The sequence below is a fragment of the Copadichromis virginalis genome, linkage group LG5, assembly GCF_057382275.1.
Source record: "Copadichromis virginalis isolate Kocher_CV1m ecotype Utaka linkage group LG5, C_Virginalis_male_GT1.1, whole genome shotgun sequence".
Classification (NCBI taxonomy): Eukaryota; Metazoa; Chordata; class Actinopteri; order Cichliformes; family Cichlidae; genus Copadichromis; species Copadichromis virginalis.
Window position 1 is genome coordinate 9,313,938 of NC_140622.1, and position 26,837 is coordinate 9,340,774.

Consider the following 26,837-nt stretch of genomic DNA (forward strand, 5'->3'; position numbering starts at 1 on the left):
CCGATCGTTTCAACCGGTCGATACGGCATTGGACCTGCTCGACAGGTTGACAGGAATGTCGCTCGAGAAACACGGTTTGAGCAGATGACATAATATCAATTGAAAAAACCTGTAGGCTGGTGCAAGGCTCTTCAGACTTCTTTCCAGAAGCCATACTGATAAGAGGTAATTACTTTCCCAAGCAATCACTAAATCCTGCCTACCCCTCATTTATTTGCTTGCAGAAAGTTTCCCCTATTGAGAAACTTGAGCTGCCATCATTTGCACACAAAAGGACATAGTTACCATAATTCGATATAATCCAGTGAAAAAGCCAACTGTTCAATGAGAGCACCTGCACTATCAATCGAGTGCCTTTCCCCCCCTCGTTTTCTCCTTTAAAACAGCCAGCAAAGTTGTTACATAACAAAAACATAGTTGCTTTTTATAGATACATTAAATGTCATGGTCTGTGCTTCACACAGAGGTTTCAGTGACTGTGTGGACAAGAGAAAGCTCAGTGTGACATAACATGCTGTTGTGCATTTTTGTTCATGAGCAAAACATGGGGTTCAAGCCTCCCGTTTCCCAGGAAACCAGCAGTCTTGTTGTCATATTTCTCGCGATTCTGCAGTGCGTCTGTCTTTTTCATGCAGTCCCCAGCCACAGCCACCATTAGGGATGGACCATGCCATGTCGTGACATGGGAACCCTTATAAACGTGTTAAGAGCTGGAGGCATTAGCATTTTGGACACCACTGAATAGAGGCATTTGTTCCTCTTCCTGTGCCTCCCTGAAAGACTCTATTAAAAGGAGGTTTAGGAATTGCTGTGTTTTGGTACTGAAGTTGGGACAGCATGGAGGGAACATTTGACAGTAGATTTCCTAGAAAACGTTTTGTTTGTTAGTATTTCTCCTTTGTAATTATTTGTGTATAACAACTGAAAACTAAATTGCATAATAAACATTTTCACACTTGTCTTTTAAATCTACCAAAGTTTGATGAATCACTGCTGCTCTTTTGTTTGTCCTACTACCAGTGACTGAAGGGGCTTTAGGTGAAACAGAAAAACTTAAAATGGATAAAATGTGGTTCATTTATGAACCTTGAGGATAAAACAACCCCCATGCACATCTTCAACAGATGCCAAAAAGTTAATATTTATACCTCAGCTGGCACTCCATTTTTTCCACATGCCTATAGATGTAAGATGTCTTTAAGAGTGCTTAATGGCTTCCACCATGTTGCGTTTAAGGAAGCTGGCAATAGGCTGAGCAGAATTCGTCTCCACATTAACGAAAGGCTTTGATTGATCTCTGATTCAACCTCATGCTGTGGTCACAGCAGGATCTCTGGTCAGTGTCAGGCAGACTTTTCACTGTCTGGCATTCAAGCTTTCATCTTCAAACCTTCAACAGTTGATATCTTACATGTGGAATGACTATCTCATCCATAATGCATATTCCTCAGCTGTGTCTGATGATGAACAATGGTCGGTACACTGCATCTTAGCAACATGAGCGCACTTCTCGGTCGACAGCTTTGATTCTCTATGGCCTGTTGTCTGCTGTGCCTGAGCGCTCAGCTGCTAATCCAGAATGAGGTTATTGAAAAACGTGATTGATCAAAATGCAAGTGAACTAGATACAGTAAACCTCTGAAAGAGGCAGCAGTAATACTATTGATGCATTTAGCTTTGGAGTTTCCCTGCTGCATTGGACTGAACCTGTGACATTTTATTACATTTAAGAAAAAGATTTAAAACTGATATATGTCTAACAACTTGCTAGCTGTCTAGGCTTGGGCTCCTTTAGTCTTTCTTACAGTACCTTAAAAATATGAGTGAAAAACTAAGGAGTACAGGATTTGTAAAATTACATATCGGACAACTGACTGCAGCCAATCAATCAGGCTCAATCGTGTGTTTTTGTTTTTCCAATTCAAAGCCCAGATATATCTGGATAAGACTAATTAGACTTCCGTTCTTGGTCAGTAATCAAAATAATATAATTTTTTTTTAAAAATAGAGACAGGCTGACATTAGTGGCGGATTTTGTAACAAAGACAGATTGATATCAAAGTGTGTTAGATGGCAGATCAGCATATTACAGAAAAGAACACTAAGATTATTGTTCAGCTGTAAAACACACTCATTCTGCCACTGTGACTACTCTGACAACTGATGATTCAGCTGATATAGTTTTATCCTGAAAATCATTATTAAAATTGGCCTCAGTGGTTTGTGGATGGGTTCCATAGCAGCAATGGGGTCCCCAGCCTGTGCACCATATAAGGGAATTGATCTCCCACACTATGAGTATTGATTACCATCAGGTAGGGACAGAGTGTAGCCAATGAGCTAATCAGAATCAGTAATGCCCTATTTTCCAGAATCACATTGGATTTAGAGTTCAAAGCATAAATCATGAACTATTTGCAGGGGAATAGTGATCAATCCCACACCATCAATCTGCAGTTTATTTAGCTGAAGAGAAAACAAATAAGTATGTAAGTCTCTAACTAAACACACCCATTGATTCACAAAGCTTTAAGTGGTGAGGACATCAGAGAACTGCACCAATTCTATGGTTTACAGTGAATTTACCACAAGCTCTCAGGGCCTCACAAAGGTAAATTACTATGAAAGCCTATTGATTTATAAAGTGTCGATCAGGAGGAGGGAACAATTGTGCCAAAAATCAGGAAACTGGCTCAACACAATGACCGCAGGCACTAAAGAGTCCATTCAGATGGCTGAAAATCTATACGGTCGCGATCTATACGGTCGCAGCAGAAAGAGGGGGTTCGGCTGCCTCCGCCCGCCTTTGCATGTAATTGGAAAAAGATACCCACGTGAAGCTTTTGACTGAAGAAATAAACAAAACTGATGAATGTGCCTTGTCATGACCCTGTATTGATTCTCAAATATTGCATTTAACGCTTTCTTGAGAAATAAAGGTAATAAATCTTCATTCCACCTTCACTTTCCATTTAAAGATGCAGATTTTGTTCATTTAAATCTTAAACCTCAATCACGAGTCCAGGGACAAGAAATTCACAGCACATCAGTTTTACCAGCCCCATCCCCCAGTTTAACACTGCCAACACTGTTTGTCCCTCCTCTCCGCTCCGCCTCTTCTCAATATTGAAACAAGTAAACAGCACCATCTTTTCCAGCCTTTGGATGAATATAAATGAGGACAAACTCCCCAATTAGCCCCCTTTGATGATTCAAGGGTGGCAGAAAGAGGACGTCACCACTAATGCACTCATGGTGGCTCTTGGCTATATTAAGGTTTCTACATCTTAGACTTTAAAGTGGGAACAGGAATGGTGAATTCCTCCCTGGGAAAATAATTCATGTGTTCACACCCTCAAGTCTCAGAAGAGCCCCGTGAATGTGCAGAGGCAGCAGAATGGAGACAGCCATTAGTGTCCGCAGCAGTGTAGCTCTAATGATGATGGCTGTGGACTTGCTGTGCTCTGCATTCTGGGCACCAGAGCTCCTACCTCTGATCAGAATGGAAAGGAATACCCCCAACGTGCTCTTGTGTATGTAGTAGGTGGATCAAGACAGGACATGGCTCAGGACAAAACCTTTTTGGTCCGCCTAAGTACATACACCTTTGATCAAACCATTTTTATTGTTCATCTTTCTCTTCATTCAAATGCAAAGAGCTCCTTTTATAAAGGTAAACACACATGTAGAAATGAAGAAACAACAACTGCTCACACTGCCAAACCAATTCACCGGACAATTATATCCACGCTCTTTGGTTCTGTCCACCAGTTCAGAAGTTTTGGCGCGAGATATGTGAAGACTTATCGAAGTGTCTGAAATGTAACATTCCAACTTCCCCCTTAGTGTGTTTGTTGGGCAGCTTAGATAATGTCACTTCAGAAAAGAATATCGCCCATATGGTTTTCACTGCCCTATGCATAGCCAAGAAAACAGTCCTCATGAACTGGAAAAATAAAAATAATCTTAATTCTAACCAATATAGAAATTATCTATTAGATTACATTAGTCTTGACACAGCCTCTGCCACCACATCAGATCAATTGCTCTGGGCTCCTTTGATCAGCTCCATCACCTAGTGGGGGTGGGGGGTCATAGTTTGGTCCCGCCTTCACTGTTGTGATTGGTGTGGGGGTAGGGACAGGCTTAGGGCGTCGGGGGGTTCCCCGGAGGCATCTTCCTTGGGGGGCTCAACCCGGGGTAGCGGTCATGTCCGGTTAGGGGCTCTGTTGGCTCTCAGGTGACTGTTTCCTCGCGGCTGCGTGCAGCGGGGCTAGGGGAGGGTCTGTGCTGACGGACGTGGGTTACTGACCTGGTAGCCTGGCTGCCCCTGGGTGGGTCCGGGATGGGCGTGAGGTTCTGGGGGCGCTCCGTCTCTGGGCTGGGACCCGGACCGGGCCTCGGGGGCTTGGGTCCTGGTTGGTGTGTTGCCGGGGTTGTGGGCGGGTGGGTGCATGGGGGCCCGGCCCTGGAGCAGGGTGCCGCCGGTGCGTCGAGCCACCTGGGGGGCTCTTCAACTGGTGGGGGAGATTGTCACATCTTGCAGGAGCTTTCCTCTCCTCAGGAGCTCCCTCTGCAGGAGGGGGAGATACAGCCTGGGTGTTTATTGTCTTATGTAGTCTGGAAGATGAGTGGATGGTGGGGTGGGTGCAGTTTTCTCTGTGGTGGGGTTGGGTGGACTGTCCCGGGCTCTGTGGGGCCGGGCGGCGCTGCTGCACTGGGCCCGGTCTGGATGGGCCTGGGCCCCCTTTCCCTGGCGGGTCGCGGAGTATGGGGGTGCCTACTGGGGTCAGCGGGGGAGCTGGCCCCAGGGAGGGGTCACTTGCCCCTCCCTTCCTTTCCTTCCCCATCTCCAGCTGCCTCCCTCTTCCCGCTCCACCACAACCACCCACACATGCAGGGCCTTGGAGTAAGGGTATGTCACCAGGGTGCAGAGGAGGCTACCCCCCCCTGTCCCCCTCTGTCCCCTTCTGGCTGCCTCTGCCTCAATTTTATCCCACAACTTAGACATTCACATTACTCACACTCTCATTACACATACATATAGGATCTTGGGGGTGGGCACGATACACGGAGTCCAAAGTACCATCAGGGTGTACACCCCACCCCTGGCATCGTTGCCCACCTCTCAATTTTAAATACACGTAGACATTGAGGGCTAGCAGGAGGGACCATGCGCTTACCTGCTGCTCTCTGGCAGGTAGCTCCAAGCCCTCCTGGGTTTTAAATGCACCTTAGAACACACATGCATCAACATTACAATGAGTGGGTGGAGGGAGGTTTGGTGTCTTCTCTCACCCCCATTCTCTGCGACCTGCTGGAGCAGGGGGGCTAGGACTAGGAGGAGGAGTTGGCCGTCCGACTGCGGTCTGGAGTGTGGAGCCTTCCTGCTGCTGCGGAGTCGGGGCGGTCTGCCTCCCCCCACCGCAGGGAAAAGGGAAACACCACCTGGGTCTGGGTGCAGTTCCCCCCTCCAGGGGCGGGGGCACCTAGACCCGGTTTGTAGAGTACGCTTGGGGAGTGTGATCGTGTGTACAACGTCTCTTTATGTCTGTCTCCACGTTGGTTGAGTGTGGAGTAAGTGCATATGAGAGCATGAGGGTGGGAATGGATGTTTGTATCTGTGTGTGCCTGTATGTCTGTGTCTATATGTCAGGTTGGGTGTCAGGCGCCACCTCTCTGGGGACATCTCAGGCCCTCCAAGGTTTGGAGGCCTATCTCCCCCTACCACCACTTCCCCTGCCAGTGGCGGACCCCCTCAGACATCGGTGCGTTGGTGGTTCTTTGTGTCCGGGGATGGGCGTCCAGGTACACACCGGCTCACTCCTTGGCGGCCGCTTATCGGGGCCTGGAGCCTGGGGCTCGCTCGGGCCACTTCGGAGGTGGGGTGCCCCCGGCCTCTCGGCCTGGGGCTCGGTCACTCAGGCGCAGCTGACTGCCGGCGGAGCTCACGGGCGCGTCACTGCAACTCCCCCTGGCTTCTGCTCCGCGGCTGCTGAGTGAGCCCTCATCTGGGACTCTCCTCAGCTCTTTCCGGGACAGTGGCGCAGCTGCCCCTCTGTTGGTCTTCCTTGGTCTCTTGTGTTCTGGGGGCCTCTGGATGTCTGGAGTTTTGATCTCCTCCACACCTGCTTCACGCCCTGGAGGACGGGGCTGTGGCCCCCCCACACCCTCTAGCAGATTATTACATGAAGGAACCTTTTAAAAAACAAAAAACAAGCGCGTCCATGCTCACAGGTGTACACACGGGTGATCACACCCACAAACTACACCCTTTTTGGCTCCTACCTCAAAGCACACTGTGTTCTGTTGATCTTATGTGCTGCACAATAATGTTTAACATTTAGTATTTACTGTCATATTCCCATATATCATTGTGATGTTGTTTATTCTATTACTCTTGTTCTCTTCTGCTTGCTTTCTTTTTTCTTTCTCAGCAGGTGATCCAGGTGATTGATATATGCATTTTTTTTTCTCTGCCCGTTCTGTTGGTTTTTGTCTTTTGCCCTTCTCCCCCGTCCTTCTTCTCAGCTGTTTCTCTTTCCCTCTTTCTTTCTCCCCTTCTTTCCCCCAGTCAAGTCTGTCCCGTATTCAGTAAGTGAAAATAAAATAAACAATAAAAGGTGAATCAAATGGACCATTACGGCAAGGCTGGGATGGTCAGTTTGGTAAAGTAAATCCGTTGGGCATCTTTCTTTGCCTTTAGACAACAATTCTGATGGCAAAAGAGCCAAACGGGACAGGCCAAAAAAAAAAAAAAAAAAAAAAAAAAAAAAAAAAAAAGGAAGAAAAGTGAAAAATAAAATCAATTAATAGAAAACGAAATACTATATTTACAAGGTCACACAATATTAGAATATCAGTTACTCAATATGCCAATAAAAATAAAATAAAAAAATAAAAAAGAAACCCAAAGAAGGGTCTCCATGACCAACCCCAGCCCTCATCCTTAATATTGACAGTGACAAAGCAATGTTAGACCATCAGTTTAATAGTCCGACGTTCTGCTTTAACAAAGCAGCAGGAAACGGGAGACATGCAGTCTTATAAATCAACTACTGTGCAGGGGAAAAGCATTTTGAACCATTTTCACCACAAACAACCCCCCTCCCCTCTCGGCTTTCTTTCAAAGCCAGTGTGGGGTCAGAGCACAGTAATGGAATCCCCCCCACCTACAGCTGGACTGGACACCATTTAACAATTTACAAGAAAAAAGGAAAAACAAGACGGCAGAAAGACACGATATTACTGGCAACAGTCACACTTCCAGTAATGTATGCTCTTCCACCTACATATAATATGAATCACCACACACTAGATGCATATCCATTACTCACACCACATATTCAGAGTTTTTCCTCTCTGGGCTACTAAGCATGCAGTCACAAAATGATGCAGTCCAGGCCCGGGCAATTATTTTATCTACTTTTTTTAACTAATTCATTCAATCGCAGCTGTTCTGCCATCTGTGTTACAGTACCACATTGAGAATTTAAATTACCTCCAATGCCAGCAACATTAAGTGTGTACAATGTGCAGACAAATATTGTAATAAGTAATTAAGCACAAGTGAAGAAGAAGATACATTTGTAACATTTTTAAAGGGGACTTTTTATGTTCACTTCAAATTCAATATTTTATTTTTGGACAAGAGTAGCTTTGCATGAGTCACACTTCAAAATAATGCTTGTTTACTTCACACCGAATCTCAGTTCATACACTGTGTGAAGCATGCAATTTTGGTAAATTACCCCACTGCCTTTGGGCCTCTTCTGACTGGCTGCCCCCCGGAAACAAAAGATATGAACAAAAGGTGGGTGGGGTTCCTGTGATCAGAGCTATGTGCCTGAGACAGCCACACAGAGCCAGAGAGAGTATAAAAGCTGTCTGAAACCAAACTTTTACATCAGTCTGAAGCCCGAGCTTTAAACATCCACCACTGTACCATTTTATATCTAAGAGAAAATAAGGAAAAAAATAGGTTTGAATAATGGTGAATTCCTCAAAACGTGTTGATATCATCATCAGATTCACCATACTGCTACTTCACATCTCTAGGAACAAAACAGCACCACTGTGATTACTAAAAAATCCTCTTCTCTTCGCTTTTATGTTAACACGCCTCTGAAGTTAGAGACTCACTCTTTCTTTGTGATGTTAAGACACACTCCCACACACACTGGGGAAGACTCATTGTTTTTTTTTCTCTCTTTTCTTGAATAGCTCTTTACAGTCTGGTTGTCTAGTGAATGAGGGGAGAGAGCTTGTTTACTTCATGATGGAGATAGCTGAACCAATCTCAAGGACGAGCAGCGTCAGCCTAAACATTGTCCAAAAACAAATATTGTGCAAATGGGAAGAAAAGAGCGTCCACTGTTCGAAAATCTGCCTGAAGGTTCTTTGAAAGCCAGCAAACTATGTCCATCCTCACCAGAAGGAGTGAAGTCTGTTCTATTATGATGAGGGGAAGAGTCTGCCAGTAGACTGCCCTTCATAGAAAGACACAATACACAGGGTTAATAGCAGTGCTTCTGGCACACTTTGGACCCCTGCTAAAACCCCATCTCACTGCAGGTGGTGGAGGAAAAGAGCGGCTCAAGTTTTAAAGAGACCTCAGTGTGTCAGTAATGACATTTGAACAGCAGAGAAAGACCTGACTGCAACCTTCAAATTCTCCACACCTCAGCCACTGGCGAACCACAGGAAGCAGCGCAGCCATCTGTAACTTTGGTTTGGCTGCAAATGGGAGACTGAGGGCTGCTCATTGCCCAGGGACATGATCCAAATGTTCCAACGGCAGGTGAGTAACACCACGCAGGAGAACCCAGGGGCCTTATATAGCACTGGTTCAACAAGAAGACATGAACACGCACCTTGGGAGAATCTGACTCGTGGATCCTCTTTCACCAGGGTGTGTTTGCACCTATGATTCACACTTTGGAAAAGGATAATCGCAAATCCGTGACACGGGGCACAAACTGTGGCTCAGCTGGGCAAAGCAGCTTTTAGAAAGGGATTACTGAGGTGTAAAATGGTTTAAGAACAGGAGCTATTAATTTGCTCTGGATAGTGGAAGGAAAGACGCATGTGGACTCATCAACTGTCAAAAAACTGACAGACCTCAAGGCCAATAGTGTCAATTATACTCGCTTTCTTGTGTCAAGCTGTCACTCTGTGAGCAACGTGGGCCTGTGAATTATCATGACCCCTGCAGAGCTGGCAATTTCTTGTTGGAGTATTTTTACAAGGTGGATGAATCATAGAGGTGACAACATGCTTTGAAAGAGCTTGAGAGTCATAAAATGTTTTTTTAAGGCGGGACGTGCTAAACAGGTGTTATTCCCCTTTAGTGACAGCGGTAATAACAGGGGATAAAAAAACATTTTAGCACAGACACGCATGCAAAATATCGGCACGAACATCCTGTCATTCTGCTAAGTTGAGCCAAGCAAGACCTGTATAGTTGCAAAGCTCTATCCAACAGAGTTTTACATTACTTTTAGAGATCTAACAAATTCATAGGAACGTTCCAAGTTCAATTTTCACAGCAATGTGAAGAAATGTTTTTTTCTTCACTACAATTAATTCATGAGAAAAACCGTCAAGCATGGCTGGCTAGAATTTAATCTGCAGTTTTAAAAGAATTTGTGAGATGCAAGTGGTCTGTGGCTGGTGTGTGGCTATGCTACACTACGAAACAAAGTTATGACCGCAATTCCTTTCAATAATAATCCCACCTCAGTTATCATGCTTTTGGCAGATGCGAGAGAATTAGAGGCAAAGCCGTCGACAAAACTCTGTCACTCTCTCAAGGAAATAAATCACGGCGGCATGAAGTCAATTTAAATGCAAATGTTAATGTTTAAGACAACAAAGTGCCAGCAGTAGTGTGCCTTAAGGAGTTGTGGTGGTGGTGGTGGTGGTGAATCTTACAACTGAAGACCACCCAGATGTTCTCACCGGCAAAGCTGACATGCTGCCTGCGGCTACAAAGCAAAAGGGTCAGCTGAAAGCCGGAGGAAAGACAAAAAAAGAAAAACCTGTGTTGCATGTCGCATGAAGACTGATGGGAGCATTTCCAGGCTGAAGCCAAGGATATCAAAGCAAGGTTTCTCGAGGATCACCTCTATTGATCTGTTTTTGTTTCTCTAAGCCAATCTTTCAAGCCTTTAAGCCATTTCAAATTGGCAAAGCACTCACAGTGAAAAGACATGCGGTTTGCTTATACACAGAATTTTGATAGAGCTGAAAAACCTGACAGAAGGCAATAAAAACTAAGCAGATTTTGCCCAGATTGCTAGTGTTGCACTGACATTTTTGTCACCTCTTTTCAATCTCTTCTAATCAAGGTTAGGATTAAAGTCTACCTATAACTATTTGGTAGGTAGAGTGATACAAGTGCAACCCTAGATAAGGGATTCTGCACTGATGAATGTAGGCAGGCAAGCAATAAGAGCTAATTACTAGACTGCAGGTAGAGCTGGGCGATAGAACGATAACGATATGTATCGCGATATAACTTTTACTCGATAGAGAAATTAAGCTATCGCGATAGACCTCGCCGCTCTTGTCCTCTTAAAAAAAAAAAAAAAAAAAAAAAAGGTCAGCCAATCCAAATTAAGTAGCGCAGAGCCGAACCAATCACAGCCGCAGCGTCACGTCGCGTGACTTGTTACGTACAGCACAAGTGCCAAGCCGCACGTGTGTTTGTTTGGGAAGCAGCCAGCGCGTAATGGAGGAAATGAGTGCGCCGACTAGAAAAATCAACCGAGCGTGACCGAAGAGAAAACAGATGATGGTTCCAATGCCGGAGAGATTGTCGAACGGAAGAGCCATAGAAGTTCCGTAGTGTGAAGGTATTTCGGCTATTTCAAGTCTGACAAAAAACAGAGTAGCGTGCACTGTAAATTGTGCCGAAAGCAAGTCTGGAAATACAATAAACTGGTGCATGCGTCACACTGTGCGCCACGTTATTGTTTCGGTGAAATGAATTTCTACAATAGTGTTACTGTTAATTCTACTCTCTGCAGTGTTTAAATGCTTACATATACACACAGTTACTGTCCGTCCACACATACGACTCGGTTCTGCTTCTATGCCCCAGCTTTGTTTACTTTTTCCCACCGAGGCTTCTAGACTTCTGATTGGCCAACATTTCTGCACGGTTAGGAATCTAGCGCTACCTGCTGCTTTGGCATGTTCATAGCAGCGTTTTCCTTCATTTCTGCCTTTATGTGTAGACGGGATTATTTTTTAAAACGGAAAATCTCCGTTTTCAAAAATACCCGTGTACGTGTGGACGTAGCCTCAGTCTCTGACTGGAAGCGCTAATTCGTCATTCGGCTTTTGTCAGACTAAAGTAACTGTTAAAACTGTTTGAAAAGCTCAGCTATACAACAAGGAGAGATTGAGAATTTCCTTTTAGTTCTCAGTTTATTTGATATTGACAAAAGTTAGTCAGTTTTGTCTGTTCTTCTGTAAAACAAACTAAGATTTATTTTTAGAATTAATATTTTGTTTCTAAGTGGAATTGACAATTTAGTCTGTTTCGTTTGTTCTATTTTGAAACTTAAACGCTTTAGCGGCTGCCTTTTGTGTAGTTTGCAATATTTGCCTTTATTTATCTGAAAAAGTCTCATGTTCCTTAAGTACATCTACCCTGTTGAACTTATTATGGGAAATAAATATTTAAATAAAAACAAGCTGCTGACTATTTCACATTTTACTTGTGAGCAACGGCACATTTAAATCTTACAAATATAGTTATTTGGCTTATATCGTGATAGATATCGTTATCGCCTGAAATGAAAAAAACATATCGTGATATGAAAAAATCTCATATCGCCCAGCTCTAACTGCAGGGCAATGTTTTTATCTGTAAAGTATTTGTTCCTCTCAACATCAGCATTAATCTGAGGCAAACATCTGCTTCCTTTTCAAATACATCTGCAGTTCATCACTGTGAATTACCATGTGGCTGTTAATCATGTATTTCCTCTGTGACAGAAGGATGTAATTCGAATTTTCCTTCTTCTGTTGTGCATTTTGCTTTTCATGTAAAAGTTCCATACCAATATTTTATGTTTGCCTTTCTGTGTTTGAAAAAGTGCAGTTCGAACAACAGCCAGTGCACAAAGGATAGATCCTGCAGCTGCATTTCTATGAACCATGGATGCTATTTGAAGAAAAAGATCTGAAAGCCTTGTATGGAGCGTTTTGGATACAACTAACTGTGGAAAATGTAATATTTGTGAATATTTTCAACTATGGCACAAATAAGAAATAAAGGTTCAAATAAACAATGTCCAACATTCCCTAAAAATTCACTCTGATCCTAAAGTTACCCAATAGTCTTATCTACCACCTCTACTGTCTACAAAGAGATCCCAACTTCAACATTAAAGTGTTTGCATACCATTTTCTAAAAAGAAAACACTTCCAATTATAGTGGCTGCTAATCTGGTTGGCATTTCATAATGAGCGCTACACTCTTGTAGCTGTGTTTAGGAAAGTCTGCATAACACTGATTAGCTAATGCAATTAAACTGTACTTACCCCTACCACTGCCCTCTTATGTCTCCAAATGAGTCAATTTGTGACTAAAATGTTTAGTAATTTAGCACCAAGCTATTTTCTTTATGTCTAAACATTCTAATAGCTACACCTAAACAGAATGAGTCCCAGTGACTGGTCTTACTTTATCAGCAAAAAACCTCCCCTTGATACTCGTTAGAACTCCACTGTAAGCTACAGAAAACGTTATAAAGTGAGATCGTTTGCAATCCAATACGCGGCCATAAAAATGTGCTCTGTAAGAAGCACATTTGGTTTCTACCCTCAACAATCTGGAGCTTTAAAAATAATGAGGTCAAGGAGGTCTGCAGTTCGTAGCTTGAGGTCTGTGGGTCACACTTGTAAAAATGGAGTTCGGAGCTCCCCCAAGCTGATGAATTAATTTGGACCCGTACCAGCTTGGCAAGATTCTTTCACTCATCATTTGCTCTATCTGTGGGGAGAGTGCATTAAGAAATAGACATGCTGAGTTTTGGCTCTCTGTGTAACACCCTGAAGGGCAACTGCAAAGACTTTTAGAAATATCACAACCTTCAAAAACTGCAGAAAACATGAATTAGTATTAAGAAGTCAACACAAAAAGAACCACCACAGCATATGCCTCATCAGATTTTTAAAATGTGAAAATATATATGAAATATTGTATCCATGTCAGTATGAAACAGCTGGGACATTCCCCACCTTTGAACCGACCCAAATGGCAATTTGGAAAAATAGACCAAATTAAATGGTGCAACAGAAAACAGAAAAGGATTAAAGTCTTTGCTCGTGTGTTAGCCCACTTAGAAAATTGACCACGCAGCCCTGCCTCTTTATTCCACGATTCTAATCGTGCCTGATCTGCCCTCTAATCTTCCATTTGGATGATGCTACTGTGCTTGACTCCAGGCCCCAATGGGCCAGTAAATAGGCTCTTAATATGCAGAGCAGACACTGTATTGTATGTTCACACCAAATCATCATACATGGGGCTGCACCGGCTTGGGACTCCCAACAGTCCACTTACAGTACCCAACAGAGCCCCACACAATGTAATGAGGTCCCAGGGGAAGCATCTGGAAATACAGCACTGCTGCCCTCACAGTACACCCTGTCAAACAAACACATACTTTTAAAGAGACCTCCTTTACAATTTCTACAGTACTACATGAAATATTGGATTTTTCCTGAATATGCAGACAGAATTTGGGGCACAGCAAAAGAAACTGACCCTCTATTTGTTTAAAGATACGGCTTAATTTAACAAAGCAAACTAGGCTGTGCTGAATGACTTTGATTGCCATTCATATTTTTCTCTAAAATGTTTTCCAAATAGGTGAAAATGTGTGGGCATTAGCCAAATCCTCAACCTACCCTAACCCCAGATGTATTAGCATATGGTGACCTTGAAAGGTCAAATGTACTGAAGAAAACACAGGCGAATAGAGAAAAGCTGCAACAGTAGACAAAACATTGGATACAACACAAAGGAAGTAGAAAAAATCGAAATCTCACTAAATAGAACATAAGTGTTATCGAAGGATTACATGGGGAGGATGCTTCAGTATTGTGATGGAGAAAAATATGAAAGTAATATTCGTCTTAATCCGGTTGTTCAGTGATGACGTGACGAATCCTACTTCCAGGTCTAAAGTAGTCTGCGTTTAATATGGCTTTTGTGTTGTTAACATGTTTAATATTATGTATTTTCTTCTATTTGATCTCAAAAAGCTCCTAAAACAGTCAGTGATCCCTGTTGACCTCCCTCGGCTTTTATTACCGCTAATCATTTATTTAAGCTCAGTTTTTAAAACCTTAGGATGTAGCTACAGCCCAGCCCATGCAGCAGTATATGAATGACTAACCTCGTATTGTGGATGGATTATCTCAGTTGTTCTCCTGGCTGAAGTTTGGTCCTTTTACAGCATCCTGCCATGCAATTACATTTGTTCCTGACCACCGAGAACACTCACGTTAACTTTTATCGAGTGGAAAAAAAGTTAGCTTGTTTATATTATGCTAACATAGCTGTGTCGCTAGCGGTCACGTAGCACATCATTATACACCAGCTAGCCAAACTTCAGTAACCCTACAAACGTCACTGCTGTTTAGTTTTCTGTCTTCATTTATGCTGGAAGTGATAGCAGAGCTGTACGTTTTAATTTGTTTCCAAAACCCCGCAGTCAGGACATGCTATATTGTATTTAGATAGAAGCTAGCGAGCTAACTTCCTGCTAACTTCTAACTCCGTTAAATGTCATAAATTCCGTTTTCATGGATGCCTGGATGTTAAACTCAATTGTTACACCTGGTAGAGCAGAACGCTGATCATTTTATTAAAGATGAAAGACTTTAGACAGTTTTTCAACTCTCAGTAATGCCATAGTGATCGTTTGATATATGGACCTGCAGCGGAGTTTAGGCCCAGACACGACTAGTGACGTCAGACTGAACAATCGGATTGCATGATTCATATAATACTGTAGGGTTTTTGTTTTCATAATCCTTCATCATAGATTTATTATGGATTTTTACTGTCAGCGTATCAAAACGTGAGGATCTGCTGCTTTGTTTTATATGACTATAAACCGAATAAAGTTCTGGGGACTTTTCTTTAGACAACACAAGCAATTTTGAGAGATAACCCCAACAAATTTACTGACACGAGTCACAGAATCATAGTCTGAGGTGTGTTTCATATTGAGCCCAGTATGCCCTCTGTGTCCCCTGCTTGTCAAACGTGTCCTTCCTCATCGTTGGTGCCCTTCACTTTCATGTCCCAAGGGTCCCCTTGTAACCTTATCCACACAATACCCTTCATGGGACACAAAGCCAATGATACCAGGCTCTTCTGTTCCATTCTCTTCATTTGTCACTTTTATTCCTAAGCTCTTTGTTCGTCTTACCTCTGTATGCATGACTTATCCCAAATTGAGACTGCAATTGAAATGGAAATCATCCCTGACTCTCACTGACTTAAGGGCAATAACTTCTTGCTATTTGAGGCATATCTGTCATGTTCGTTGTTCCTTGGAGAATCTTATGGTTGTGTTGCCCTTTTCGCCAAGGTTTTTAACATAAACATTGAATTTGCATGGATATGTACCCCATGATCCAGAGGCGACACTAAAATTCTGAGCAGGCATGCAAAAAAAAAACAGGACAATGAGATTGGAAAAATTAGTTTAGAGCTGACAGCAATGCACATTAGGATTAGAATTCCTCTCGTAAAACATCCTCTTTACTGGTTCTCATTACTGGCCATGGTTTTCATGTGAGCCTAATCTAAGTTGATTAATTCAACATAAAAATTACAATTGTGAAGCCAGACGACACAGAAGAACACTACATGACGCTGTCTTTGCTCTGATTCCAGCAGAGAAGGAAAAGAAATTCCCATGAAAAGCACACTGACAAACAGCCTGGAGGTGAGGATAATAACAATACAAATGAAAGATGCGTGTAAACGCTTGTACATAACAATGATGGGACATTTTTTCTGAATTATGGCATGTAAACAGAAAACACTATGAAAGATATGAAAGCACTGCAAGCTCTGGGGCTGGCAGCAAATAACAATGTCTGGGTAAAATGTTCCATTTGTGAGAAAACAGCCTCGGCAGCACAGGAAAAAGGAGCAATGACGGGCCAAACTGAACCTCCAGACAGGGATGAGCCTGAAGCACATCGCCTGCTCCCGCCCTCTTATTCACTTCTTTTGCACACAAAAAAGAAAAAAGTAGAACTGAACATTCAAGATAACATTGACCTCTCTACGGGTTTGTCCTTCAGTGTTTCCTGATTAATTGTCCGTGCAGTGCGAGAAGGCATTGATCATGTTCGCCCACTGGTCCTGATGATGCAGTGGCCTGTTAAATAAGAAATAAACCTTGATTCTGATGATCAGCACCTCTTATCTTTTCACCTTCATCCCCCATCGGAGGCTGCATGGAGGGGGAAAAATAATAAGAATTCAAGCCCTCCTCCCCCCTACATCTCCTCTCTGAGCCAATCGTGGGAATCATAAAAAAGAAAATCTGGTAAATAAATACGCACATTGCTGGAGAGCAGGAAAAGGAAATGAATATTTCATGTAACCAGACACATTTCCAGAACTTACTGGCTGGAATGTGCCTTTCTGGCTGTCATCGGTGACAAACATGAAAGAGCAGGGCTCAGGTACGGCTATGCTGCAGCACTCTCAACTCTGCCTGAAGCACAGGGAGCACAAGTCGTCAGTGTAATTGCTTGTAGTGGTGGAGCCTGAGCTGAACCTCAATTAGGGCCTGGGTACTTGCTAGGCTCCACACCTTCTCTACACGTCTGCCAGCCTCTTCCGGGAAAACATATTTGAACATCTTAACGCCGCCAGGTATATCATTGTAATGCTTGTTGTTATCAGACTTTGGGTTTTCCCTTTGCATCGTACTTGTTCCAACAGGCACTTTTTTTGTTTTGCATCTCGACTAGCAACACATTCTAGATAGGGTGATAAAAGGGCAGCTAAAATGGACAATTAGTCTGATACAGCTATTCACTCCTGCTCGCTGCTGTCAGGCTGCTTTCACTAATCTCTTACAGCCATCTGATACTCCAGATTCCATCCGACAGGACTGAATTACAGCCCAAAATTACAGCTCTGATGCTGGTGAAATGCATCTACTGCAGACTGCATGGATGAGACACAGGTAAACACTTCAGAGTGCTTAAAAAGCAAAGATTATGTGAAAGAATGTGTCAGAGTCAAAACTCTTTTTGGATCAAATATTTGAAATAAAGGCTGATTCGCCTCAGTCACACACAGCATCTCGGCTTGTTTCAGTCTGCTCTATAAAGGCCAGGTGAATACGGCCTGGGTACAAAAGAAAGGACTCTCAGTTTCTTTCCCCTTTTAACTCTCAGCCCCCTCATTTCCCTCCCGCTGTACACAGGACGATACAACATGCATACACACAGACACACACATGCCATCAGTGCAAACATTTCAGCTCCAAGGCAAACACACACCTGTATGAACAGGTAAAGACAAAAATCATAGCTTGTCTCTTGTCTTTCATGTTTTCAATGCACTTCCTGCCTTTAATGGCACTGCCAGTTTGAGCAAAATCCGATGACAAACACAACAAAGTTGGAAGCTCAGGTGTTCCTGTGCAATACCAAGCACTGATGTGCAGGTGGAAGTTTTATTTAAACAGTTTTGCGGAAACTGCATTGTAAACACTCAGTCAGCTGAGCTTGCAAGGCCGTTTTAAGAATGAGCCCGTCTGCGGCCACAAAGGATGTTCTGTTTGCTACATTTAGCAATCAAAATGATTAAAAGGATGAAAAAGCTCCATGAAATGTGCCAGGTTGGAGCTGAATATTAAGTGGTGCGGAGACAGGATGGCAGGGGCTGGTGGGGGGCGCTGGCTGACATGGACCGGCTGGGAGATGGTCGACACTTTGCTTGTCCAATTACTGGCGATCGTTCAAATTGTTTGGTGAGAAGCATTCGACCTACTTCTGGACACAAAGCACCACTGCCCTGAATACAGAGAAGCTGAGGGGGGAAACCACGTGTGATGACAAGTGCCATTAGAGCCTCTTGTCTTTGGCCTAGAAATGAAATTTAGACAACTTACCTGATGTGTGAGAACACCGGAGAAGCTATGTGCTGGGATGAAGGGGGGTGGGCAGCATGAATAGGATCTGCAGCTGGATTTGATTAAACTCACTAATGGCAGTTTGACCTTCACAAGGTCTTTGCGTTGAACACTAAGCAACGGGACCAGGATAAGAAGTAGCAGCACCCCGAAAACAAACAAAAGTGGCAGTGTTTAGTGTGCATGGTTGTTGTTTTTTTCCTTTTTTCATTACAAATGTGCAGACAATATGGGTTGCATCGACCCTCCAAATTAGACAAGCGTCATCAGTGCAGGTCTTTAAGTCCAGATTGAAAACCTATTTTTATTCCCTGGCTTTTAACTCTGTAGGAAACTGACACCTTCTTATTTATTTTATTGTTTGTAATGATTTTATGGTATTTTTAATTTGGTTGTTGTTTTGATCTGTGTTGTTCAGCACTTTGGTCTGCCTGGTGTGTTCTTAAAGTGCTATACAAATAAACGATGATGATGATGATGATGACTGTTCTGCGAACAATACAAGACAACGATCAAAAGGAATTAAAAATATCAAATTATGGGTAAGCTACGGAACAGTTCTGTTTCCTGGGATTCCCTCAAAGGCATCATCTACAAGGGTGGGGGGGACCCAGAAAACAACACTACATTTGAAATCGCTGCACTTCCACACAGGAGTTTAGTACATTTGCATACCTCGTAAATATTCACACTAAGGGAATCCTCATACCCGCCACGTGAGACACAGTCGGTTCATACGTGCAGCAAACACAATGAGGCACACAAGCAACGACTGCCCTTGGTTTAAAATGTGACTGTAATGTGATTTTAATCACACAGATTAAAGTCTAATCAGTTATGCCAATCACGCATCACATATCTAACGCACGTAATGAGGAGCCACTTCCCGTAAGAGCAGAACGAGATTAGAGAAACCTAGGGTGTTTTATTTTATTTCGTTTTCTACAGCCTTTTACAGAGTTTGAATGTCCAATGTGACACCAGTTAACCTTCTGTACAGGTCCTCTGCATTCAAGTCTACACTTCAGAGCACATGCACCTTTATTCCTACTCCACATACCAGGCAAATGACTCTCATATCACATGCAAAAGCACTTTTTTGCCCTCTAAGAATGAGATTCACCATGCTGGGTGACAAGGTGTGATTCCCTTCTGCAGTTCAGCACTCAGCATGCAAGCCAGTGATATGCAGGCTCAGATCAGCCCTGTGTTATGGCCAGTGTAGTGGTAAATAAGAAGGATGGTGTGTGTGTGTGTGTGTGTGTGTGTGTGTGTGTGTGTGTGTGTGTGTGTGTGTGTGATCTCCAGTGAATTTTTATTTTTTTTACCTCAGGCTGTCATACAAATAAGAAAGGCATTAATTCACAAGCAGTAACTCTCTCTCTCGGCATACAACGGACGTGATTTAAAAAGGGGCTGAAGCAAAGGTAGCTAGCAACACCATTTCTATTACTCTAAACTGCACCTGTAGTTATTATTCCACTCATGAAACATTCTCCCAAAGCAGTCGTGACAACACTTCCCAATTCCATCCCAAATCCATCTTTTCCTACATTTGCCTTCTTTCTTTATTTCCTTCCTCTACTTCTTCTTCTTCTTTAAACTGGCATTTCCAAGCACCTGCCATATAGAGCCCGTGCAGGTATCTGCTGTATATCACTATAACAACCGGGGAGCTCCGCGTGCGCAAGCTAGCAAACATTTCTAACAAGTGTCACAACTAAAAAGTCAAAGGAGGGGAACAACGCGATTTGCTTTTCGAAGCAAAGTGAAAAAAGAAGAATTTTTTTTAAAAAGAACTCACCTTCAGGTGCTACTCATGTCCAGACAGCCGTTCACAAAGTTGAATTGTGTCCACCGCTGGAGGAAGAAGGCAGAGGGAGTGTTAACTGTCAACGTAACGCTGCCGCCGTGCCTCGCAGTTGGTGTGTAGCGGAGTACCACCCCTCCTCCTCCTCTTCTCCTCTTCCTCGTCCTCCTCCTTTGGATGCTACTATTGCTCCCCTCTCCTCTTCTTCCTCCTCCTCCTCTCTGCGCCTCTGTAAAAAGGGTAAAAAAGTAATAGCGGTTTCCTCCTCCTTCTCCTCCACCTCCACAATGACAGACTCAAAGAAAAGAAGGGACCCTATCGTAGTCAATAGGTTTCACAAAAAACCCATGGCAACGCAGAAGAACCCGTGCGCAACTTCCCCACGTTGTGACCGGGTTAAAGCTCTCCCCAGCCCCCCAAACGGTGACAGACATTATTCCCAAGACTCGGAGTGAGCAGGTTTTATAATGGGAGAAGGAGGAGGAGGAGGAGAGAGGGACACTGAACTCTTCTGGTGGGGATGCTGTTCAAATATGAATGAGAGGGAAACATTTAAATTGTCATTCATTGGATGTAAATCCCTGTTTGTGCCTGTCCTGTTTATGGAGTTCCTTGCAGGTGTTATTTATTTGAAAATGTACTTTTGTAATTTCACAGGAATTCTGTTTGTCTTGCTGAGCCTGAATGGTCTAAACACACGAGATTTACAAAATTGCAATAATTTGAATTGTTTTTATTTTAATTTATTTGAAAAAAGTACATCGCATTTTAATAACATTATAATTTTTATGATATCAAATACTGAAAATAATAGTAATTACAATTAAAATATAGATTTTTTTTCCCTGGAAAAAAATACCATCAAACTGAGTTCTGACTATATGATACATCACCTATGCTAAGAGGAAGTCTGAAATTTTAATACCTATAACGTAATATGTGAGACTCAGCTGTGCTCTGTTATACTGTGCCTGTGTGAAATTGAAAAATAACTCTGGGTAAAAAGGGAAAAGGTCTGAAAATCATCTTCCACTGACTTCGCCCGGTCATAAGTCATCTTTGTTGTAGCTTGGTTTCATTTTCCTCGTAGTCGCATCTGTGCAGTTCTGCTAAAATCTGCATGCTTTATGATTTTGTGGTGCCTTGCAATATTTGGGACAGCACAAAGTGGTGATCAGTTAACCTGCATAGCCACACAGGTAAAAAAAATGTAAAAATTGATTACATTGCCTCAGTATGTGGAAGAAGAAATGAGGAATTGAAATGCTCTGTAGTCCCATATATAGTGGGACACCTGGTCATCCTAATACTACTGAGACTAGAGCCCATCCCCACCACTATCTATCAAAAACCTGTCTTCCAGACCCAGCACAGGAGAGACAGATATACTGATATACATATACTGATAAGGACAGGCTAATTGTGTTAGGAACAAAAGGATACCACACTGTTTGATGAAAATAAAAACTATCAGGGTGGAATTTAAAGAAAAAGTGGAACAATGATGCGATTTATTTTGTCAAAATTTTATTGCAGCAACAGAGTAGTTTGTATGGCCTCCATATGCTTGTATGTACATCCTATTGGACTTATGTGAGGTGCGCATGGGGTTCAGTCAATGGTTTCAATTCCTTCATCCAGGCAGGTAATGCCTGAGGCCAGGCATTACCATGCACCAGGAAGAACCCAGGACCCACTGCACCAGAGAAGGGTCTGACAATGGGTCCAAGGATTTCCTCCTAATAAATAATGGCAGTCGTGGTGCCATTGCCTATACATGGAGGTCTATGTGTCCCTCCAAGGATCTCCATGGCTTCTCCAGACCTTTTCACATCTGTTACATGTGCTCAGGGTGAACCTGCTCTCATTTGTAAAAAGCAAAGGGTGCCAGTAATGGACCTCAGTCTCCACAGTGCTAGGCAGTGAGCACAGTGCCCACTAATGGACGATGGGCCCATACTCATGAAGCCTGTTTCTAATTGTTTGGTCAGAGACATTCACACCAGTCTCCTGCTGGAGGTCTTTTTGTAGCTCTGGCAGTGCTCATCCTGTTCCTCCTTGCACAAAGGGGCAGATACTGGTCCTGTTGATGGGTTAAGGACCTTCTACGGCCAGCTCTCCTAGAGTAACTGTCTGCCTTCTGAAATCTCCCCCACGCCCTTGAAACTGTGCCGGGAGACACAGCAAACCTTCTGGCTATGGCATGTATTGATGTGCCATCCAGGAGGAGCTGGAGTACCTCCACAACCACTGTGGGGTCCAGACATCACCTCGTGTTAGTACTGACACTGATCCTAGTCAAATTCAAATCCAGTGAAAACACAATCAGAAAAGATGTCAATCAGGGAAAATGTCAGAGGTTTTGGGGGTTGCCCTTGTAGTGCACCTGTTGTTAATAATAATAATAATAATAATAATAATAAATTTTCTTTGAGGGTGCCTTTTCAAAAACCCAAGGTCACCTTACAAAAGAACAAAATTAATTAAAGGTTGTTGTTCATTTTATTAACACCAAAGCAGCTGAAACTGATTAACAACCCCCCTTTGCTACTTAACTGACCAAATCAATACCTGAGCTGTTTCACTGACTTGATGCAGTACTCTGATTAACAAGTGTTCCTTTCATTTTCTTGAGCAGTGTACATGATTCATATTGTCTTGCATGACTCCAAAGGGGCATGTCAAAGAAGTTCTGGGTTTGCAGCCCCAAAGTTTATATTTGTTGGAACAGCTCACAGTGGCGTGCAGAAGATCTGAGTTATATTTGTTCTACTGTGTTTACAGTTTTCTCATATTGTGTTTTATGTAGCTTCATGTCAGATTAGTGAAACAGCATAGCTGGTTATTTCCATGTTAGCACAGATAAGTAAAAGAGGAGTGTTTTTTTGCTCAGCTTTAAAAATAAAGCACATGTGGAGAATGTCAAGCCATCTTATTTAAATTAAGGCGTAATGCATTTTTTCCACTATATTTATTGATAACTTTCATTTCTTTACTCATCAACATACCTTAAATGAATAAGGCCTATAAAATGTAAACATGCAGGTAAAATTATGGCTACGTCCACACGTACCCGGGTATCTTTAAAAACGCAGATTTTTCTATGCGTTTGCACCTTTCGTCCACACGTAAATGGCGTTTTTGGTCACTGAAAACGGAGATTTTTAAAAACTCCGGCCAGGGTGGATATTTTTGAAAACTCAGTTTTTGCATTTACGTGTGGACGAGAAAAACGGAGAAAATGCAGCGTCAAAGGTGTGCGCATTTTTTGACGTCACACTGTGCGCCACGTTATTGTTTCGGTGAAATGAATTTCTACAATACTGTTACTGTTAATTGTGCTCTCTGCAGTGTTTAAATGCTTACATATACACACACCGTTACTGTCCCTCCACACATACCACTCGGTTCTGCTTCTATGCCCCAGCTTTGTTTAATTTTTCCCACCGAGGCTTCTAGACTTCTGATTGGCCAACATTTCTGCACGGTTAGGAATATATCGCCACCTGCTGCTTTGGCATGTTCCTAGCAGCGTTTTCCTTCATTTCTGCGTTTACGTATGGACGGGATTATTTTTTAAAACGGAAACGGAAAATCTCCGTTTTCAAAAATACCCGTGTACGTGTGGACGTAGCCTATAACCTCCAGGACACTGCGGCGTGCAGCTCGGATCTCAGCTGACCCTTCTCACCCTGGACACAGTCTGTTTGACCTGCTCCCCTCAGGCAGGAGGCTCCGGTCCATTCGCACCAGAACCTCTCGCCATAAGAACAGTTTCTTCCCCTCTGCTGTCGGACACATGAACAATAACCGTATGACTGTTCCCACCACTAACACATGACCCTACGCTGTGTTCACTGCATCATTCCATGTTTGGCACTGATCACCACCTGCACTCATGTATATATCATGTATATATCTATCCACTTAGCACTTTTAATTCTTATTCTTAATTTTATATTTTTATGACAGTATGTTTGCACTGAAGCACCGCAGCAATTTCCTAATGTTGTAAACCTGCTCAACATTTGGCAATAAAAACCCTTTCTGATTCTGATTCTGATAACAGCAGACGATACTATTAGCTATGATGCAGTTACTCCATTTAACTAGCAGCCTGAATAATTAGCATAACATAACCCTGCATCAGCAGAACAGTACACACTTACAATACTATAACAGTAACACGCAGAGAGAAATTACAGTGAATGTGTATCCATTCTAATTACCCACACTGTGAGAAACACAATGTCGGCCCTTCTCTCTCTCTGTTTGAGTGAGAGGAACATTCAGTGTCATGGTTATTCCAGTTTCATTACCTGCTGTTTGTTACGCTTCACTAATTAGAAAAAGAAATGCACGAGTATGGCCGCTGGCTTCTTGAAGCAGCGCTTTAGCCATTCAACCATTTTCTGTTTCCAGTTAGATGTTCACCGCCTCACTCAAGGGCACCTAAATAATACAGCAATAACAGGGGGTATAGTTCTCATTTCTCATTCATTCTTATTTCCCACAAATCCTCCCCAGCCAGGTTCAGTCTTGGCTAGAGCCTTGTTGTGTATTATTCGTGACTTCATTGAGCCATCCAGGCAGGGGTCTGGGTCTATGCATCGATTCAATTATAGTCTGAAGAATACTTGAGTACCGAGGCTGTCAACAGTATCCGAATAGTTAAAGAATCTCTGAGATGTAAATTTTGTCAGTTTGTTTATTTCAGTTTAAATTTTTTGTGTTTTTGCACTTAAAGTATATTTTTATCCTATCCTAATGGTGTTAATATCAATAAAAACAAAACAAATACAACAGAAGAATCAAATCAAGTGTGACAAAAACAGAAAAAAATATTTCAATAATGACAATTCTACCCATATTATGGAGTTTAACTTATTTTAACATGTAGATTTTCCCAAAATGTAATTTTATTACATAAATATAATGTAAAATATTTTAACTCCATCTAAGGGAATCTGGTCAAATGAAATGTACTTAATTGAAATGGTAAATGGCCTGTGAAGGTTCTCAGTCATCCAGGTCATCGTAGTCAAAGGAGCTTGCAAAGAAAAGCGTCTGGACTTCTTTAAGTTACTTGAAGACGTTTCACCTCTCATCCGAGAAGCTTCTTCAGTTCTAAGGTCAAATGTTAAGTCAAAAACAGACTTAACAATGTGGTGTATGCTGTACAGTGCAGCGAGGAATGCTCAGACCTCTACATTAGAGAGACCAAACAGCCACTTCACAAGCGCATGGCACAACACAGAAGAGCCACCTCCACAGGACAAGACTCAGCAGTCCATCTGCATCTTAAGGATAAAGGACACTCTTTCGAGGATGCCAATGTTCACATTTTGGACAGAGAGGACAGATGGTTTGAAAGAGGAGTGAAAGAAGCCATCTATGTCCACTGTGAGTGACCATCTTTGAACAGAGGCGGTGGTTTACGACACCAACTGTCTGCCATCTATAATCCAGTTTTGAGATCCCTTCCCAGACGCCTTAACGCCCACTCACATCCTGGGCCATCTGACCTCAGGAATTCACATGATAAGGTGGGGCCAGGTTTCACAATGAACCCACCCGAAACTCTGGCTGATTGGGGCCCACACCCAGTTTCACACCTTGGCTCAGGCGATTAGAGGATCATCAGGGGGTCCTTTTGTCCCTCTGTGGGGGGTTACTCCCACTAGGTTAATATCTGGGACTCTCCACCATTTGACCTTAGAACTGAAGAAGCTTCTTGGATGAGAGGTGAAATGTCTTCAAGCAACTTAAAGAAGTCCAGACGCTTTTCTTTGCAAGCTCCTTTGACTAAATGGCCTGTATTTGTATAGCGCTTTTTACTAGTCCCCCCTAGGGACCCCAAAGCGCTTTACACACCCAGTCATCCACCCAGACACACACTGGTGGAGGCAAGCTACAGTTGTAGCCACAGCTGCCCTGGGGCAGACTGACAGAAGCGAGGCTGCCATATCGCGCCATCGGCCCCTCTGGCCAACACCAGTAGGCGGTAGGTGAAGTGTCTTGCCCAAGGACACAACGACCGAGACTGTTTGCTCGAACCGGCAACCTTCCGATTACAAGGCGAACTCCCAACTCTTGAGCCACGATCGCCCCACTGAAGGTTTATTTATTGAAAAATAAACCTTCAGTGTTATATATTCAGTTGCATTTTACTCAGAGTTATGGCTTCATGTTTATTGAGGGTGAAGAATCTTTTTTTGTTGTTTTTAGTGTAAAAATATCTGATATTTCAGGGTGCTGCTATTTCAACGTAGGCTCACGAAACACTGCGGGTGCAAACCCCCAAACAAGAAAGCTTACTTAGTATTGCATTTTCTATTTTAGTGATTTTGGTATCTTTGTTCTTTTTAAACATACTTTCAGAAGTTTGCAGGGCAGTAAAAACAAGTGCAGGCTTTAGTTATTTACCTTATTAAAGCCCATTTTTATATACTTGAGTATAATTGAGTATCATTTATTTATTGTTTATGTATATGTAGTACATGTGTAACATTCATTCAATTATTTAGAAAAACAGTTTAAATGTTTAGTAAGTTCAAAACGTTTTTGATCACAAGTTTATCTTGCTTTCCAAAAGAAAAACCTTCTTCAGTAACATTGTGCATGTATAGAATTTGTTATTTATTTAAATAGTTATAGTCTGTTACTGTAATGTGCATGAAAAAGTCACAATAAAAGAAATCAACTATACTCAAAATGTGTCCAGCATGTACATGGCAACATGTACTCGTCAGTCTGAAAACCTTCTGTTATTTCAAATAGCTCTTTGTAGCATTAATATCACTTTGACTTTCAGATCAATTTATTAACCTTAA

General features: G+C 42.7%; 1 protein-coding gene across 9 annotated transcripts in view; it reads right to left on the minus strand.

Annotated features, from left to right (window-relative positions):
* chl1b (cell adhesion molecule L1-like b) overlaps positions 1-20,455 on the minus strand; it is a 78,436-nt gene extending 57,981 nt beyond the window's left edge. For 3 of the 9 annotated variants that reach the window (XM_085455766.1, XM_085455762.1, XM_085455764.1), the window contains exon 1: positions 19,999-20,342. The gene's annotated coding sequence lies outside the window, so the exon portion shown is untranslated. Of the gene's footprint in view, positions 1-19,998 lie in introns of all 9 variants that reach the window. The other 6 variants (XM_085455763.1, XM_085455760.1, XM_085455768.1 and 3 more) reach the window with 4 other exon arrangements.
* Between the last annotated feature and the right edge of the window lie 6,382 nt (positions 20,456-26,837).